This window comes from Cucurbita pepo, chromosome LG16 (assembly GCF_002806865.2).
Source record: "Cucurbita pepo subsp. pepo cultivar mu-cu-16 chromosome LG16, ASM280686v2, whole genome shotgun sequence".
NCBI classification, from domain to species: Eukaryota; Viridiplantae; Streptophyta; class Magnoliopsida; order Cucurbitales; family Cucurbitaceae; genus Cucurbita; species Cucurbita pepo.
This window is the reverse complement of record NC_036653.1, coordinates 2,541,400-2,552,626: the sequence shown is the minus strand read 5'-3', so window position 1 is coordinate 2,552,626 and position 11,227 is coordinate 2,541,400.

The window sequence follows — 11,227 nt, the reverse complement described above, 5'->3', positions numbered from 1 at the left end:
TGCAAACACATGCAATGATGCTCTAGGGACCTATCATTAAAACATCGTAGGAGTGGCCTCTAGTCTGGACTATATTGGATGTGCAGTACTTCCCTACACACGACCCACATGTGCGAGCGTGAATCTCCAAGCGGTTCGCACCCCCCTAGACTCATCATAGTTGAGCTAGCTGTCCATAGTGAGTCCGAAGGGCAGCATACCCCTGAGTGTCATGCTCGACATGATCACCATCATCATCCTAGCGTACGCGTCCATACTCATCATCCTAGTGTACGCATCCAAACTCATCATCATGAAAGGGGAAGTATCCCAATGCTTATGTACATATAGAAATGCATGAGGTTCCTATAGTTTCTCATCTCTAAAACATCTTTATGACACAACCCTAGTTCCATCCTTATATTACAATAAGTAATATATGTGCATTACTTTCCATCTTATCATCATCTTAAACGTTATCTAGGGTTGTGTCCTAGGCAAAGTTATCGTCATACTGCAGTATGACATTGACAACGTGCTTCTCACATTAATATGGAAAATAACGTCAAATTAAGGAAATAACATCATCTACGTCATCATATCATCATGCATCATCATCATCATACAACGTTATCATAATATATCATAATCACCATAACACATCATCAAATGTCATCATATAACTCATACATGTTATCATACATCATAATCATAAAGCATAAAGGGCGTGTGCCTGTGCCACTGGGCATGTGTCGTCATACATCAAGCAATTACCTAACATATCCTATAGTAAGGCCACATACTTGGTTGGCCTTAGCCGATCTTCTCCCTAATTTAAATATGTTAGCTCTCATTCCTTGAAAGCTGCTTCAAGTATCGAGGAGTTCGTTTCCTATTAAGTGGTCTCGTTCCTTTTGTTAATATTTCACAATTCTAAATTGAATTCAACTTGAAATTCTGAAATAAAGCATCGTATTGACCTTAATTACCTTAGTTATGGTCAAAATTGGCTTTGGGAGGGTCAGAACGATGGAAATGGGGCTAGAATAGGATTACCAAGCTGAATAGCCAAGAATTAAAGTTGTGGTGCCGAGCTGAGCCGTCTAAGNCATCAAGCAATTACCTAACATATCCTATAGTAAGGCTACTTACTTGGTTGGCCTTAGCCGATTTTCTCCCTAATTTAAATATGTTAGCTCTCATTCCTTGAAAGCTGCTTCAAGTATCGAGGAGTTCGTTTCCTATTAAGTGGTCTCGTTCCTTTTGTTAATATTTCACAATTCTAAATTGAATTCAACTTGAAATTCTGAAATAAAGCATCGTATTGACCTTAATTACCTTAGTTATGGTCAAAATTGGCTTTGGGAGGGTCAGAACGATGGAAATGGGGCTAGAATAGGATTACCAAGCTGAATAGCCAAGAATTAAAGTTGTGGTGCCGAGCTGAGCCGTCTAAGTTGACTGAGCCGAAGTAGTCGCTCGCTATAGGTGTGCCATGAGGAAAAATAGGAGGCCGACATGTGTGCAGGCAACTTTGGGTCGAGGCACGGGCGTACGGGTTGCGGTCATGGGTCGCGGGTCACGATTGCTGCCAGTCACCTTGGCTAGCTGTGTGTGTTGGGCCAAACATTCGGTTTGGGCCTCGGGTAATTGGGCTTCAGTGTGTGCTGTCAGGTTCTAGGCTGTAGGAGTTGCAAGTCGGATGGGCCGCTAAGCCTGTGTTGGACCGAATCAGTGGATTTGTAGTGGGTTGTGGGTTCGAATCCGACCTAGATCCGGATCCGATGAATTCGTCTTCTTTTTCCGACTCAACGCGAATTTCCAATTTTCTTTTCTCTCCTCTCCGCGGCTATTTTCGATGTTCTTCCTTGTCGTTTTTCTCCTCTAGCTCTTTATTGGACCCCTCTAATTCTCGTGAGATCTATAAAATTTCTTGAAATAAAAAATCATCTCTTGTTACCGACGACAATGAACGTTGGTGAGACGCAAAAACATACCTTAGGTGAACGTACATTCATCGATGATCTCTTTCACGACGTGGGTGGGTCGTTCTAGGCGTCAGGTGCATGAGTTCAAACTCGCCAAAAAATGTTTCGGGTTTCTCTCTAGCTCGCATTTCTCTCTTGACGTTCTCCTTGCAGGTGTCTGTGATTGAAGGGGCAGGTGGGAGCGGTGTGAGAAATGAGGGAGCGTGGTCTCAATTGAGGACGTGAGAATTCCGACAATCGCCATAATTCTACTCACTCCTTTTTACCTTTATTTCTAAGTGAATTCAACGTGGTGCTTTGAAATTTTAAAACGCCAAATTAGATAAAAACTCATTTCATAAAGTATAATAATAATTATACACCGTTTATGTTATAATAATAATTAATAATACATTAAATTCAACTAAATATTAGTTGATAATTATAATTATTTATTATTTATTAGGGTTGAAAAGAAATGGATAGGACAATTTGTTGAACGTAACCACACTGCTTTTAATTATGGATATGTGTGGTTTCAATTGGATGCGGACCGTTTGAGATCTCCCATTACAAAACCACTCAACACGCAACCGGGCTTCATTTTCTTTACGTCATGATCGGCGTAGAGATGCTCATGAGACGGGTTAGAGACGGGTTAGGATGTTTATATAATTCGAGAATTCATTCATTTTGACTATCTAAATCAAGTCATCAAAATTGGTTTTAGTTTAAAAAAAAATTTAATTTGGATTAAGTTGTTGACTCGAGAGTTTCTCGATAAAAAAGATAAGGATATGAGTCGAGGTTAGATGTGTACTACTTCTCTACACACGGTCCACACACGTGCACATGGGCCCACTAGGTGGCTCGTATACATACTCCATGGGCCTAGCTCATCAGGTTGACACACGATCATGTTGCTCGACACCACGGAGGAAAAATGCTTGCATAATATCATGACGAGCATAAATATTTTATGGTACTGATTCGTACTTAATATAACAGGAATGTATCTAGATGCACGTGTCAAACAAAATGCATGAGATCCCATAACATTAAAACATTGCATAATTCACGACGTTAGTCATATCTCCCTTCCTTTCCTAACATAGCTTTCCTATGAGACGTACATGATACTCGTCACATTATTCATGATTTTCTAATATCTCATAGACATAGGACGTACGTATTAACATAATTTACATTACGTGTTACATGGAGATTCATGCATCAAATAACAACGATAACATAACATAGTTCCATGACATAGCATAATACACGTCAAACAATCATAAAACATTGCACATGTAGGAGCCACAAGGATGGGGCATATTGTTAAGTCCCGATATCAGCACTTAGAATACTCATCTACTGACGTCAAGCCCTCACAGACAACGAGAGTTCACTCATTCAGGATTAAGATTGAGTCGCATATAATCATTTTGTAAAATATTTATCTTCCCAATTAACAGATTTATAAATAAAGATTAAATATTTTATAATTCAGTCTTACACAAATTCATTGTATAAAATACCCCGACTCACATCTCAACATGAACGAATTCGATCAAAGCATTTGTAACAATTACAAAGTGAGTCTAGTCAACTTCTCTTTACCCGAATAGTTATATACTGTTAAGCTGTTGTTGTTGCCTGTGCTTGCATGCTATATAACACCGTTTTCAATCTCTAACTAAATCTTGCTTTCAAACTCTCTTTCGAAAATCTCTCTGTCCCCGTTTTCTAAAACCTTCTTCTTAAATCAGGCAAGAGGTTCGAGCATACGTTTGGTCGTAGGCGAAGCGCAAACGAATTGGCTTAACTCACTTGTTGCTAAGAAGTGAGTGTCACACAATCGCAAGTCCGCTGCCAAAAAAAGAGCGATTGTGACAAGTGGTATGAATAATGTTACCAGACAAGACACCAAACTTATCCATACACTACTGACCCGTGAGTTATTACTTAATTTCTTTTTATAAATTTTTGTAAGTTGAGAGTATTATTATTTATCTCATGGAGCAATCTCGACCACTCGTAGTCTTGTAGGCTAAGCTTCTCTCCTTACTCATATCAAAATTTTGGGAGGAAATATATCAAATAGTGAAAGAAAGCAACTCTCTTGACTTGGACAAATTAGAATTGGTTCATTTAACGACTTCATCTCGATGTTCTTTCGTACTTTTGCTTAATTTTCTCTATAGGATATTTACTTTCTTGTCCAGACGTGTAAGATAGTTCTTATGTGTCACGGTCATGTTTGTCCAAAGCGTGTTGTCTATGGCTGCATGTCATATGTCCTGGTCATACTTATCCAGAACATGTTATCCATGGTCGCATGCTCGTTCCAAACTCCATTTACATGCCTTCATCTTAGATAGACTTTTATTATTTCATGTTGTGTCAATATAAGGTGTATAGTCGTTCACCAAAATCATGTCTACACCCACCAGCGGTAGAATACTCCAAAATATACTATAGAGAGATATGACTAGTTGTCACTTCTTCCTACCTAGGTTATATGCTATCAAAGTCGTTGTTGTCTTATCACTTTTAGCTTATAATATTGCTTTCTTTCAAACTGTTTTCTAACGTATTTACTTGCTCGCGTTTTCTAAAACATTTCTCACAAACGTGACTAGACGCTCGAGCATACACCGAGGTTGTTCGCAAAGTTTGAATTTCTCACAATTGACTTGTTCGCTGGGTTAGAATAAGTGTCGTGACACTATGCATGTGATCGCACATGAATTCCAAATCGACTCCACTTCTAACACTCATCCTCCTACCATGTAGCTCATCCTCTACTAGCTCGAGTGTAATGAAGAAAAGAATAGGTTCTATTGGTCCTATGCTAGAGAGACACGATGCAACGGTTAAAAAGGCGCTCGACATATTCCTCCAACGCAATTGATGGGCTCTACCTTGAAGATGTTAGTTTAACTATTTCAATACTATGAAATAGTTTTTAGTACAACCTTATCAAGTTACAATTAATAGTAATTGAGAAAATACAATGCTAAGTACCTCTTGTTTTGTATTAGTGTGAGTGATGTGTGGAGTCAACCCATGAAAATTAATTGATTAAAAAAAAAATTAATAGCTTCGTCCAAAAATACGTTCCTTTACTAATCAAATCAAGCTCATAGTCACGGGACGTTCCATAGGTGGCATGCTATTTCCTACCCCTTTGCTTTATTCATTTAGGGTTTCTGGGTGACGTACACAATATCGAACTCTAAGAGTCACATCAACTACCTTGCCGGAATTGAAAAAAATTTAAATTAATAGATACATTATAGGAAAGAAAATATACGTTAAATATAATTATTAATGTATTACACATATATACGGTTAAGGATATCTGTATCATACTTAACCGTTTATTATAGGCAAATATCTTGTATGATATTTAGCATTTCATTACGGTTTACCTGTGTATCATATTTGACTCTTTATTATAGGCAAATATCGTCTTCTATTACGACTTACCATAGTTATCATATTTACCATAGGCAAATATTTTGTATCCATTTATTGTTCTTTCCATATTATTTGTAATTTATTTGATTGTATAAATGATTATAAATGAAGAACTTTCACGGTATATATATATATATATATATACTTATCATTTTTTAATTTTTTTTGGGATTTTTTCTCGAGTGTCTTTCATAAGTCTTAGTATTTTGTTCGAGTCACTCAAATCCATAACGAACAAGACCGATAGAGATTGAGATCTTGTCTTTTTGGAGGTGGAGAACCAAAAGATTATTCAAGATATTTATTACACAAATATTCTTCATGATTATTCAAGATATTTACTTGTTTAGTCCATGTCGGGTTCGCGCTCAGTCCACAAACGCTTTTGACCAAGATCCAGCCACCCAGGTCACATCACACCCTGAGCCCAGACTCCATGACCCAGCTCACAATATGTGCGTGTAGCCTAGAACCCCAACGAACTTACAACTCGCACCTCACTTTGACCCGTCAACAACCCGACTCGAATTGAACTATGAATCGAGACCCTCACGTTCCCACAATCGACCTACTTCCTTAACACAACCTGAAAACACGACTAGTGCCCTCTTTCGACTTTTGCTCGACTTGGCTTGGCTTAACTGTGCTTGACGCGATGGTAGCTCCCCCTTGACGTATTTGGCTCATATTATCTATTTTGGGCTCCATTTTACTATTTTGAACCCTTTCCTACCGTAATGGTAATGGATCAAATATAGTGATTTCAGCTTAAGCCAAATAAGTATGTGGTCTTGCTATTGGAACACCTATGAGTTTGGTTGGATAATTTGAGTGATGTATGAATGTCACGAACTCTGTGACCAATTTACGTGTCATGGTCTAATGTTATGATATGTTGTCCTATGTTTATGTGGTGATATGAGTATTTTAATGCATATACTTCTAGTATGTTATGATACCATATTTATGCTATGCCTATGAGATATCTTTGAGCTATGTAGGATAATATTGAAAGTGATGTCACGTGTACTTATGGATGTCTCATAGGAGAGTTATATTATGAAATGAAAGAAAGTATGATGTGCATCATGATCATGTACTATGTTTTTTGAACTACGGAACACATGTTGTATGTCGCGAGCATAGTATATTTTGTACAAATACGTAAACCATGATACGGTACACACTCCTTTTCTTGTCACTTTTCGATAGCATGAGCGTGCGCTACCCGTAATGAAGCCTAGGGGTATGTCATGTTCACCTATTGGGTTCATGTCCGTGTGCGTGAACCATGTGTAGAAAAGTACTACACATCCAACCATACTCGAAAGAGAAATTAGAGCCCAAAAAACAGTCACGAAAAGATAGGTCCCACCATGAACCATGAGTGCAGTGATTGCATTTTTTCGTGTAACAACAATAAAAAATAAATAAATAATATTTAATTAATTAATAATAACTAATCTCATCTCTATGCCAAACTCTCACACCATTCCTCCCCTAAAATACTCGACCAACTCCTTCTACTCCTTCTCACACGGCCATCATTCATTACTACAAAAGAACGGAAAGAAAAGATTTTGGCAGATTTATTTCAAGTGAAAAAGAAATTCATTATTTGGAGAGGTCAGTAGTCATGTCATGTTTTACATTTTACTTTTTTTTATTTTTAATCAATTATATAATGACTATCATTCATTATATGATGATGTGATGACGTTATATGATAATTTGATGATATTATATGATGATGTGATAATGTTATATAATGATGTTAAATGATGATGTGATGATGTACAAGATATGATGACATGATAATGAGGATGCATGAAAACATGCTGATATAAGTTGTATGATGATGAAATGACTTAATATGATGATCTTCTATATTAAGATGATGTGCATGTATTAAATGTCATGATGCATTATAACGATGAGTTTTTTAAGACATAATCCTAATTGATGTTAATGATGATGAACGTATGAAGGCTAATGTTTGCATGTTACCTAGGTAACGTGTGAATGATGTATAAGGTTGTGTCATAAAAATGATTTAAAGATGAAAGTTATAGGAACCTCATCCATTTTGTGTGTACATATACATCGAGTTACTTCTCCATTTATGATGATGAGTACGGACACGTACACGATGATCATGCCTCGCATGACACTCAGAGGTTTGCTGACCTCCGAACGTCGCTAGGGACAACTAGCTCACTATGATGGGTTCAGGATAGGTGCGAACTGCCTGAGGATCCACGCTCGCACGCCTGTATCGTGTGTAGGAAAGTACTTCACATCCAATTTTGTCCGGACTGGAGACCACTCCTATAATGGTTTTAATGATAGGTCCATAGATCATGAGTTGCATGTGTTTGCATTCCCTAATCCCAATAATGGGGTCACTTACCGAGTATTTCTTAAAGTAATCAAGTCGTGTGCTACTTCTACTTCAGGTAAAGGCAAGACACTTATGTACGGTTGATGATGACATCGCAAGTAGAGACCATGACACGTGCATAGGATAGTGGTATTTTATTTTCTTAAGTTACTCTAAGATGTTTTTACTTTTAGTGTTTTACTTGTTGTATTTAGTATTTACTTATGTTGTTTTAAATATTCTTTTGAATATGTAAATTCATGACAATGTTTTATGATAAAGATTTAAAGGTTTAATTCTGCATAAGAGTATAGGCTATGACAACGGTAGCAACTTTAGGTTAGTAGAAATCTAGGTCGTTACACGTTTGCATGTTCTAATTGAAAATTTTCATAAGCATGTGGAAGAAGTTGAACAAATTGAAAGTTTGAGAGTGATTATGACGATTCTTCTTCTCCTTGTGCCACATGTTGCACTTGCAACCACGATCCCTTTGACTCAGTCGACTTGAGTTTAGCTCGGCTAAACTCGACTTCTTGGCTTAGATCACGGCTTTTCGACTCAGTAAAGGGATTTTCATCAAATTCTACCTTTCCAACTCTCCAGAAGCTGAAATTGACCTCTTTTTTTTTTTTTTTTTAAGGCAATTAAGGTCAATACAAGATCAAAATTTTCAATTTGAATTAATTTGTGCAAAGAAATTTGAGTTATTAACGAAACGAGATGGATGTTCTAATAGAAAATAACTCCCGGCGATTACTTGGAGCAACTTCGAGGGACGAAACTCAAACGTACTCGAAATTAGGGAGAACACCGGCTAAGGTCAACCAAGTGAGTGGTCTTACTATCGATTCAATCAGAACTCGTATCTCATAAGATGACACATGCCTTGTGGCTTTGCACGTGTCATACGCTTATTTTATATGGAAATTATATGTTTAATGAAATGATATATTTATTGTATGATATGTAAACGCTATGATATATGTTATAATATGATATGTTTGACGACATGTTTGTCATAGGATATGTGAATGGTATATGTTATGATTTAATATGATTGACGATACGACGCATGTTGTGACATGATATATGAGATGATATGTGCATAGTATGACACGATATGTTGGAAGATACGATATGCTTATCGTATGACACATGTTTGACATGATAAGATATTAAATATGATTGACATGCAATATGATGCTTCGACATGATGCATAACCCCAATATATGCATGGAAAGTAATGATAAAAATGATATGATAGGAAGGAAAGCGGAACGAGGTTGTGTTGCTTGAGAGAAAAACGTTAGGACTTCATGCATCATTGTGTGTTCATGCATCAGGAAATACCCCTCTTTTTATGATGGTATGAATGTGTACGTTATGAGGCAGGAAAATGATCATTATATTTATCATAATGTTGCGACAGTCACTATACCTAACGGGTGTCCAGCAACAGCTCCCGAGAATGTTATCCCAACCAAGAAAGGGGCCCAGGAGGTATGCGAACCGACTAGTGGGTCCATACTCACACGTGTGGGCCGTGTGTAGAACAGTAAATACACATCCAATTACTCGCTTAGGATAGTCACCTAAAGGAATATAGATTGGTATAATAGGTCTCACTCATGATTGCATGTGCTTGCATCTAACCCTAATAGTGGGATCACTTACTAAGTATTTCTTAGAGTACTCAATCCATGTGTTATTCTTATTTTTCAGGTAAAGGCAAGGCTCTCTTGTACGGCTGACGGTGGCATCGCAACTCAGAAGACCCTGGTACATGCATAGGGTAGCTTGCATTTAAATTTAGTTGACTATAGGTTAGCATAAGTTAGCATGCATTTAAATTCGTAGAGTATAGGTTAGCAAAGGACATTCCTGCTTTATTTTATTTCAATTTTTATTAAATTGTTTAAAGACCTTCTAGTAACACGTATACAGTTGCGACTTTAGGTTAAGTAGAAATCTAGGATCGTTACATCTAACCTATGAACTACTAAAAAAAACATAATTTTATTTCTATGGACTCTGGAGCAGCACCATCATTTCTCCAGAAGTGTCTTACCTTTACTTAACAAATAAGAGTAGCAACTGCCTCGAGTATTTTAAGTAACTTTATTATTGAGGCCAGGGAATGAAATCACAAGCAATCGTGTTAAACACCTATCATTTCATAAAACACCATACCATGACCTTGGTCTCTACTTCTAGTCTAAACATTATTTATCATGGTGTACATAATATCGTATCATAACATCATAGTGCCTGTATTTGTACTAATCATAGCGGGAAAGTATCCCGATACACGTAAGCATACAATATGCATGAGTTTCCCATAGTTTAAAATTATAACATGTATTTGTGATACCGTTTATATTTTTGTTAATTTCATATGTAGCATAATCAATTTATATACTCTCATAATATAGTGTATAACATGGTATAACACTTTTAGCACAGTTATCAATGGCATAACATGTCAACATGATATTCTATAACATCACATACCTCACATTTACAACATAACAAAACATATCAAGTTTTATAGCATAACATACCTACATCACGACAATAACATAATAAATAAACATTAAACAATCACAAACAAGTGAAAACACTTACCTGAGTAACTCAGTGCAGTCACTCATTTTTCGTTGGAGCTAGTTCAAATATGTACTTTGAAGTCCAATTCAACCCATGTGAGTTTGCACTATTGAATTAGAACATGTTTAGTGTCTTTGTCTACCTAGTACTCGTAATTAAACCTCTAATTTAAAATAGTGGAATGAGATAAAACTTAATGAGCAAAGTCGATAGAGCCGATCAGAGCCGCCGAGAGCCACCAGAAGTTGTTAGAAGCTGTGTTGGGAGCAGTCGACTTGGTGGAGTTGTGACTGAGTTGCACGAGCCCCGCACGTGAAGGACGACTTTGGATGGGCATCAGATTATTGGGTCAATTTGGGTTAAGATGCGGGTCTGTACTAGGTTTGAATTCTTTGTTGGTTCGATTCTAGGGTCCAACTTTCTAGAGCTCTGAAAAAATATACCTACTAGATTAAGAATGCGATAAGAGCCTACAAATATGTTGTCAACCGTCAGAACGGGAAAGTAGAGCCCAAGAACCAGTTTACAAAAATATAGGTCCCACTGTGAACCATGATTGCATGTGATTGCATTTTCTGACTCCAACAGTGGGGCTACTTAACGAGTATTTTTAATACTGAAGTCATGTTTTCAATTAATTTTTTAGTTAAAGGTAAGACACTAATGTACGGATGACGGTGTCGCTTTGAAGGCCATGGAAATAAAATCAGGGTAGTTGTATTTTACATTCAAGTTGCAGCTCTTAGGTTGGATCAGGACGTATATTTGTCTATAATAAAAAATCAAATATGATATATATTTGCCTAT